Source organism: Scylla paramamosain, chromosome 44, assembly GCF_035594125.1.
Source record: "Scylla paramamosain isolate STU-SP2022 chromosome 44, ASM3559412v1, whole genome shotgun sequence".
Taxonomy (NCBI): domain Eukaryota; kingdom Metazoa; phylum Arthropoda; class Malacostraca; order Decapoda; family Portunidae; genus Scylla; species Scylla paramamosain.
The window spans coordinates 5,065,015-5,075,014 of record NC_087194.1 but is presented as its reverse complement, the minus strand read 5'-3'; positions in this window follow the sequence as shown (position 1 = coordinate 5,075,014).

Genomic DNA, 10,000 nt, shown 5'->3' with positions numbered 1-10,000 from the left:
TTCCCTTTTTCCGATGTCTTTGTAAAGTTTCATCCTCTCCCCTCTTCCCTTTTCTCTCCCGCTCTCTCTCCCCCTCCACGTTCCCCTCACCTAGCATCATCAAGCGGGGAATTTCACCTTCATTTCCTCCCCCTCACCCCAGGTCAATATAATCCCTCACCCACTTATCCCTCACTTCCTCTCTCCCCTCTCGTTCTCATTCTAACTCCTTCCTCTCACAACCATACCTTCTCTTTCCTCTTCCCAATAGTTCCTCCCCAACTTGTAATCTCCTTCCACTCTTTTCCTGTCTCATCACACACACACACACACACACACACACACACACACACACACACACACACACACACACACACACACACACACACAAAACAAACACATAGATGCATTGTTTATTGACCACAGTATCAAGCACAAACACAGAATGAAAACTTTTAAGCGCTACGAACAACAACTACAAACAGTAACAAAATACACTGAAAATGCAGACAAATCAACAAACACAAGTACACAAGGCTTGCAACACTTACAACACTTACAACACTTACAAGATACACAAATAACAAAACCCAACACTAAACACCGGAAGTACTTGAGGCACACACCAAACCTCACAAAATACACTTACAACACAATCCAGTACACTAATCAATCAAAATACTTACAATTGAAACACTTACAAACACACAATACTTATAAGTAGCCTCACAACACGTGAAACACATACAAATATTACTTCACAACCACTTACATGTCTTCTGCTACGTCTGCACCACTAGGGAACATTACGTGTAGTGCACAACATGTAAATTTGACACAGCCAGTGTTCCGCCTTGGCTCAGCATGAAACAGCCTTCCAACTACATGGAATGAAACATTTTCTTCATTTAATGTCCTTATTCCTTGTAAATATTGAAGACTTGCTGAAGCACCCGGCAAGCCGTCTGAGGTGTAAGGCGATCGTTCTCTGCTGTTCCCAGTCAGTGGACACTGGTGTACAACATGGTGTTCAGGCTGAACCTGTGCACAACTACACAACCTTTCCTCAATGGCAGGCGGCCTCTGCCGCGCCTACTCCATCTACCAGTCTAGCGCGCCAGCGAATGTCCACTGACGCAAACCTTAAGTCATGAGACATTTTGCCCCTGGCGTGACCTAAACACACACACACACACACACACACACACACACACACACACACACACACACACACACACACACACACACACACACACACTCTCAAGACGTGCATCCTGAGAAAATGATCCATGTACGGGAGAGAAAAAAATCCACCACCACCACTACTACTACTACTACACTACTACTACACTACTACACTACTACACTACTACTACTACACTACTACTACTACTACTACTACTACTACTACTACTAGGAATAACTGATACGATAAGCTTCATAGAGGTAAGATGGAGAGGGATGGAAGGCCGCCGCTTACCTGGTAGTAATAAGACAGGTAAGGCAGGGTACAGGTGAGTGACTAGAACCTGTCAGGCCTTGATAAGCTGCCACTCGTGTCAACTACCTGTAAAGAGACACAGCTTGTTAATGTCTCTCTCTCTCTCTCTCGTCTGCTTCCCTTTTTTTCTCTTTCTTCCTTTCCATCTTACTTCAAATTTTTTTTCGCTAATTACCCTCTCTTCTTCTTCCTCATCTCCCTTTTTCTCTTCCTTCTCCTCATTCTCCTGGTTCTCTTTTCCTATATTCTCGTTCCTTCTCTTCCTCCTTTTTCTTTTCCTACGTCCCTCCTATTGTTTTTTTTTTCACATTTCCTCCTCCTCCGCCCCTTTTTTCTTATATTCTTCCTCCCACTCCCACTCTTCTTTCCTTATACTTTTCTTCCTCCTCCTCCTCCTCCTCCACCTCTTCTTTCCTTACTTTTTTTTTTTCTCCTGCTTCCGTCTACTTATATTCCTCCTCCTCCTTCCACTCTTCTTTTCTTATATTCTCCCTCCTCTTCCCCCCTCTTCTTTCCTTATATTCTTCCTCCTCCTCCTCCTCCTCCTCCCGACCGGACACAAAGACATAATTGGATGGTATAAACTAGAAGGTAATTATTAACATTTTATCGTAACGAGATGCAGGTGGAGAGGTAATCACCTGCAGGCAATTAAGGATGACGCACCTGTCTGGACACCTGCACTGCCTTGTTGTCTGTCTCTGTGTTTGTTTGTTTACTTTTTATGTTTCTTAAAGGGGACGTCGTCAGGGAATTTTGTTTAGCTTTCTATACTTATTTTTTTACTTGTGCTTTTTATTCGTGTTTTTTTTTCTTTCTTTTTTTTTGTTCTTTTCCTACCTTTTATTTCATTAATATTATCATTATTATTATTATTATTATTATTATTATTATTATTATTATTATCACTATCATTATTATCTAGTCTCTATTTATGTATCATTATTATCTTTATTGATTAATGTGTGTGTGTGTGTGTGTGTGTGTGTGTGTGTGTGTGTGTGTGTGTGTGTGTGTGTGTGTGTGTGTGTGTGTGTGTGTGTGATCTTTTCCTCGCTATTGCTGAAACTCATTACAACAACCAACATTTCTTTAAATAATTATATTTTCTTTCATGAGAAGGGGATGTGATAACACACACACACACACACACACACACACACACACACACACACACACACACACACACACACACACACACACACACACACACACACACACACTGATTTTTCCTGTAAAAAGAAGGAAGTCATTATTGCTAATACAACTACTACAACTAGTATTACTAGTACTACTACTTCTACTACTACTACTATTACTACTACTACTACTACTACTTCTAATGCTACTACTACTACTACTACTACTACTACTACTTCTACTACTTTTACTATAAATGCTGCTACTACTACTACTACTACTACTACTACTACTTCTGCTACTACTATTACCACTACTACTTCTACTTTTTTTTTTTTTTATGTAGGAAGGACACTGGCCAAGGGCAACAAAAATCTAATTAAAAAATGCCCACTGAAATGCCAGTCCCATAAAAGGGTCAAAGCAGTGGTCAAAAATTGGTGGATAAGTGTCTTGAAACCTCCCTCTTGAAGGAATTCAAGTCATAGGAGGGTGGGAATACAAAAGCAGGCAGGGAGTTCCAGAGTTTACCAGAGAAAGGGATAAATGATTGAGAATACTGGCTGACTCTTGCGTTAGAGAGGTGGACAGAATAGGGGTGAGAGAAAGAAGAAAGTCTTGTGCAGCGAGGCCGCGGAAGGGGGAGAGGCATGCTGTTAGCAAGATCAGAATGAGATGAGATGATGAGATGAGAAGATGAGATGTGAAGTTTCCAGTTCAGATTATAAGTAAAGGACAGACCGAGGATGTTCAGTGTAGAAGAGGGGGACAGTTGAGTGTCATTGAAGAAGAGGGGATAGTTGTCTGGAAGGTTATTACTAATACTTCTACTACTATCACCACTACTACTTCTACTACTACTACTACTACTACTACTATTACTACTACTATTACAGTTAGGTTTAATCACCGGAACTCGACATTTCTTTTAATATTTTTTCTTCTTCTATCACCAGGAGAGGATGTGATAATACACACACACACACACACACACACACACACACACACACACACACACACACACACACACACACACACACACACACACACACAAAGGGATTGTTTATGTACAAAGAACGAAAAGATTACTACTACACCTATTACTACTATTACTGATACTACTAATAATACTATTATTACTGCTATTATTGCCACTCCTACTACTACTACTACTACTTCTACTACTACTACTATTACTGTTGCTAGTACTACTACTGTTACTACTACTACTACTACTACTACTATTACTACTACTACAGTTAGGTTTAATCGCCGGAAGTCGAAATTTTTTAATCATCTTTCTTTCCTATCACAAGGAGAGGATGTGATCACACACACACACACACACACACACACACACACACACACACACACACACACACACACACACACACACACACACACAGAGGCGAGGACGGAGCCAAAGTGATATTTTCAAGAGAAAGCGAAAAAAAGGAGTACTATTACTACTACTGTTATTACTACTACTACTACTACTACTACTACTACTACTGCTACTACTGTAACTAATGTTATTAATGCTATTGCTATTACTACTACTGCTGCTACTGCTACTACTACCACCACCTACTACTACTACTACTACTACTACTACTACTTCTGCAACTACAAAAATACTAGTACTAATCACCAGAACATGGAGCAGAATACAGAACAAACAACAACAACAACAACAACAACCATATACGCACGCACCTTCACAAACAAACAAAATGACTAAGCCACACACTTACAGAAGACACAAACAAACAAATAAAGAAATATACCTAAACACAAGCAAACCAAACAACACACACACACACACACACACACACACACACACACACACACACCTGTATAGAGGGCACACCACCCATGCCCTCGTCGCCCACGTAACTTTCCGTGGGCGTGCCTCCGCGGTAGCTCAGTCGGTAGCGCGTCTGACTACAGTGTAGGAAGTATCGGACTCGAATCCTAGTGGCAGCTGGGGGGAATTTATCCAAGAACAGCTGGTCCAAGAACAGCTTCTTGTACGCAGAGCAAGAACTGCCGAGCTGTAGGATTATTGTTATTCCCCCCCCCCCACGGATCTAATTGTTCCCAAAATTGCTCAATATTATCCTGGCTGAATTTGTAAGTCATGAGGAATTTGATGTCTGTTGTTGGTGGAGATGTGAACCATTGTCAGGCCAAGCAAGCTGTCTATGCAAACCAAAATTCTGGGAAGCCCACTTTCCTCCTACACTCTGTCACGTGAGGCCCATCTGAGCCATTTCTAAGCCCCACAGTGTACGCACCTCTTTGCTTCAGTTAATGCTTCCCTCACCTTACACGCATTACGTAATGGTAGTGGATGTTTCCAGCCAGTACTGCAAACATTTCCATAACTGAGAACGTCAAACAACCTGTTAAATGCTCTCATCAATTCTATGGTTGCTTCACAGTCCTTAAATCCCTCAATGCTCCCATGCAAGGCACAATAAGGTGGCTGAAGAGACGCTGCTTGGGTGAGAGTTTGTTGTTGCTAGAATAACGAGGCGTCAACACAACGGTGCAGGCGCCAAACTTGTTGGGTGCGCGGCGTCACCAACGAAATGGCCAACATGCTGGGACAAAACTGGTGTGTGACGCCGCCTTAACACTAAAATGACATGCACTACATGTCCGGTGACCTCGCCCAGTGCCAGGTGTTCCTCATGTCTTGCCAGTAGTGTGCCGGTGAGGTCAACTGACACCTGTCTGGCGGGACCACTAAGCCTGCTCAGACCACCACACGCATCAGCTCACGGGACCAACCACCCGCCTCCCCTCGAGTGTGAGGGCCACGCACTGACACAATTAAGCTTCACTCAGAGAAGGTCACTGCTGCCTTTAATAAACCTCCTTGGCACACACTGTATTATTCATCTATACATCCAGTAAACTGCTAGAACTACTACTACTACTACTACTACTACTACTACTACTACTACTACTACTACTACTACTACTTTTAATATAAATCCTACTACTACTACTACTACTACTTTTAATAAAAATCCTAATACTACTACTACTACTGCTGGTAGTAGTAATAAGACAACGACTACTAATACTGTTTTTATTATTACTACTACTACTACTACTACTACTACTATCACTGACAGTGATAGTGGAGCACATTCTGACCCTCTTTCCTTTTGCAGAGATCTCCATTCTTGGAGATTTCAATGTTCACCACCAGCTTTGGCTTTCCTCTCCCTTCACTGACCATCCTGGTGAACTAGCCTACAACTTTGCTATCCTCCATGATCTAGAGCAATTGGTGCAACACCCTACTCGCATTCCTGACTGTCTTGGAGATACGCCCAACATTCTTGACCTTTTCCTGACCTCTAATCCTTCTGCTTATGCTGTCACCCTTTCTTCTCCGTTGGGCTCCTCCGATCACAATCTCATATCTTTATCTTCTCCTATCACTCCAATCCGTCCTCAGGATCCCCCTAAGCGAAGGTGCCTCTGGCGTTTTGCCTCTACTAGTTGGGGGGACCTGAGGAGGTATTTTGCTGATTTTCCTGGGAATGACTACTGCTTCCGTGTCAGAGACCCGTCTTTGTGTGCTGAGCGCATAACAGAGGTGATAGTGTCTGGCATGGAGGCGTACATTCCTCACTCTTTTCTCGTCCTAAACCTTCTAAACCTTGGTTTAACACAGCTTGTTCTCGTGCTATACATGATAGAGAGGTGGCCCACAAAAGGTACTTAAGCCTTCCATCACCAGAATCTCATGCACTTTATATTTCTTCCCGGAACCATGCCAAGTCTGTTCTCCAACTAGCCAAAAACTCCTTCATTAACAGAAAATGTCAAAACCTTTCAAGATCTAACTCCCCTCGTGATTTCTGGCATCTAGCCAAAAATATCTCCAATATTTTTGCTTCTTCTTCTTTCCCTCCTCTACTTCAACCAGATGGCACCACTGCTATCACATCTATTTCTAAAGCTGAACTCTTTGCTCAAACCTTTGCTAAAAACTCTACCTTGGACGATTCTGGGCTTGTTCCTCCCTCTCCTCCACCCTCTGACTACTTCATGCCACGTATCAAAATTCTTCGCAATGATGTTTTTCATGCCCTCGCTGGCCTAAACCCTCGGAAGGCTTATGGACCTGATGGGGTCCCTCCTATTGTTCTCCGAAACTGTGCCTCCGTGCTTGCACCTTGCCTAGTCAAACTCTTTCAGCTCTGTCTGTCAACATCTACCTTTCCTTCTTGCTGGAAGTTTGCCTACATTCAACCTGTTCCAAAAAGGGGTGACCGTTCTAATCCCTCAAAACTACCGTCCTATTGCTTTAATTTCCTGCCTATCTAAAGTTTTTGAGTCTATCCTCAACAGGAAGATTCTTAAACATCTATCACTTCACAACCTTCTATCTGATCGCCAGTATGGGTTCCGTCAAGGCCGCTCTACTGGTGATCTTCTCGCTTTCCTTACTGAGTCTTGGTCATCCTCTTTTAGAGATTTTGGTGAAACTTTTGCTGTTGCCTTGGACATCTCAAAAGCTTTTGATAGAGTCTGGCACAAAGCTTTGATTTCCAAACTACCCTCCTACGGTTTCTATCCTTCTCTCTGTAACTTCATCTCAAGTTTCCTTTCTGACTGTTCTATTGCAGCTGTGGTAGACGGTCACTGTTCTTCTCGTAAATCTATTAACAGTGGTGTTCCTCAGGGTTCTGTCCTGTCACCAACTCTCTTCTTATTATTCATTAATGATCTTCTAAACCAAACTTCTTGTCCTATCCACTCCTACGCTGATGATACCACCCTGCACTTTTCCACGTCTTTTCATAGACGTCCAACCCTTCAGGAGGTAAACATAGCACGCAGGGAAGCCACAGAACGCCTGACTTCTGATCTTTCTAAAATTTCTGATTGGGGGCAGAGCAAACTTGGTATTGTTCAATGCCTCAAAAACTCAATTCCTCCATCTATCAACTCGACACAAACCTTCCAGACAATTATCCCCTCTTCTTCAATGACACTCAACTGTCCCCCTCTTCTACACTGAACATCCTCGGTCTGTCCTTTACTTATAATCTGAACTGGAAACTTCACATCTCATCTCTAGCTAAAACAGCTTCTATGAAGTTGGGCGTTCTGAGACGTCTCCGCCAGTTTTTTCCTCACCCCCCCAGCTGCTAACTCTGTACAAGGGCCTTATCCGTCCATGTATGAAGTATGCTTCACATGTCTGGGGGGGTTCCACTCATACTGCTCTTCTAGACAGGGTGGAATCAAAAGCTTTTCGTCTCATCAACTCCTCTCCTCTAACTGACTGTGTTCAGCCTCTCTCTCACCGCCGGAAGGTTGCATATGTAGCTGTCTTCTACCGCTATTTTCATGCTAACTGCTCTTCTGATCTTGCTAACTGCATGCCTCCCCCCTTCCGCGGCCTCGCTGCACAAGACTTTCTTCTTTCTCTCACCCCTATTCTGTCCACCTCTCTAACGCAAGAGTTAACCAGTATTCTCAATCATTCATCCCTTTCTCTGGTAAACTCTGGAACTCCCTGCCTGCTTCTCTGTTTCCACCTTCCTATGACTTGAATTCCTTCAAGAGGGAGGTTTCAAGACACTTATCCACCAATTTTTGACCACTGCCTTGACCCTTTTTACGGGACTGGCATTTCAGTGGGCATTTTTTTTATTGATTTTTGTTGCTCTTGGCCAGTGTCCTTCTTACATAAAAAAAAAAAAAGTATTAATGCGTTATCTTTTTCCTCGCCAAAACTCATGACATTTACGAGTATTACCACCATTAACAGTTCTTTGATTATTTATTTCTTATTAAGGGAAGAGAATGTGATAGCACACACACACACACACACACACACACACACACACACACACACACACACACACACACACACACACACACACACACACACACAAAAAAAAAAAAAAAAAAAAAAAAAAAAAAAAAAAAAAAAAAAAGCGTACAGTGCGGGCAAGGACGGAGCGAAAGGGATTTTTTCATGTACAGAGAACGAAGAAAAAACTACTACTACTACTACTACTGCTGCTACTACTACTACTACTGCTGCTACTACTACTACTACTACTACTACTACTACTACTACTACTAATAATAATAATAATAATAATAATAATAATATTAATACTATTGCTGCTAATGCTACAACAACAACTACTACTACTACTACTACTACTACTACTACTACTACTACTAATAATAATAATAATAATAATATTAATACTATTGCTGCTAATGCTACAACAACAACAACTACTACTACTACTACTATTACTACTACAACTTCGCTCCGTTGTTTGCAAACCTTAATGAAACGCGCGCCGCACCTTCCACCTTTCGTTAATTAGTGAGACCCGCGCCCACCTGAGCATGAGACGCCCACCTCACTCAACACTCACAGAGACAACAGTTACAAAGCCTCACTGCAATAACTGTCACGCCTTCCCTCAGAGAGAGAGAGAGAGAGAGAGAGAGAGAGAGAGAGAGAGAGAGAGAGAGAGAGAGAGAGAGAGAGAGAGAGAGAGAGAGAGAGAGAGAGAGAGAGAGACTCCAAGCAGGAAGGCAAGTTTGTTTAATAATGGAGCAAACAAGATGTGGTGCATTGTGTCTTCTTATGTGGTGGTGTGGTGCGGCGTGGTGTGTGGTGTGGTGGTGGAGTGGTGTGTGGTGTGACGTGGTGTGTGGAGTGATGGTGTTGTGGTGTAGTGTGGTGTGTGGTGTGATGGTGGAGTGGTGTGTGATGTGGTGTGGTGTGAGGTGTGATAGTGGTGTGGTGTGATGGTGGTGTGGAGTGGTGTGGTGTGGCGTAGTGTGTGGTGTGATGGTGGTGTGGAGTGGTGTGATGGTGGTGTGGTGTGGTGTGGTGTGATGGTGGAGTGGTGTGGTGTGATGGTGGAGTGTGTGGTGGTGTGGTGTGGTGTGGTGTGGTGTGGTGTAGTGCGTGGTGTGGTGTGGTGTGTAATGGTACTGTGGTGTGGTGTGATGGTGGTATGGTGTGGTGTGGTGTGTTGTGGTGTGGTGTGGTGTGGTGTAGTGTGGTGTGGTTTGGTGTGGTGTGTGATGGTAATGTGGTGTGGTGTGGTGTGTGGTGCGGTGTGGCGTGGTGTGTGGTGTGGAGGTGCAAACATCTCTTGCCTGTCATAATTACGTCAACACCACTCCCCCTCCCCCCAAGACCCCACTCCCATAATGCCCTCTCCTTCACCCCCCAGGCAACTCTCCCAAAATACCCTCCCTATAACCCCACTGGTACCCACTCCCATAATGCCCTCGCCCCCCCACCAAGCCCCACTCCCATAATGCACTTCCCATCTTACACAGGCTTCACTCCCATAATACCCTCCTCTT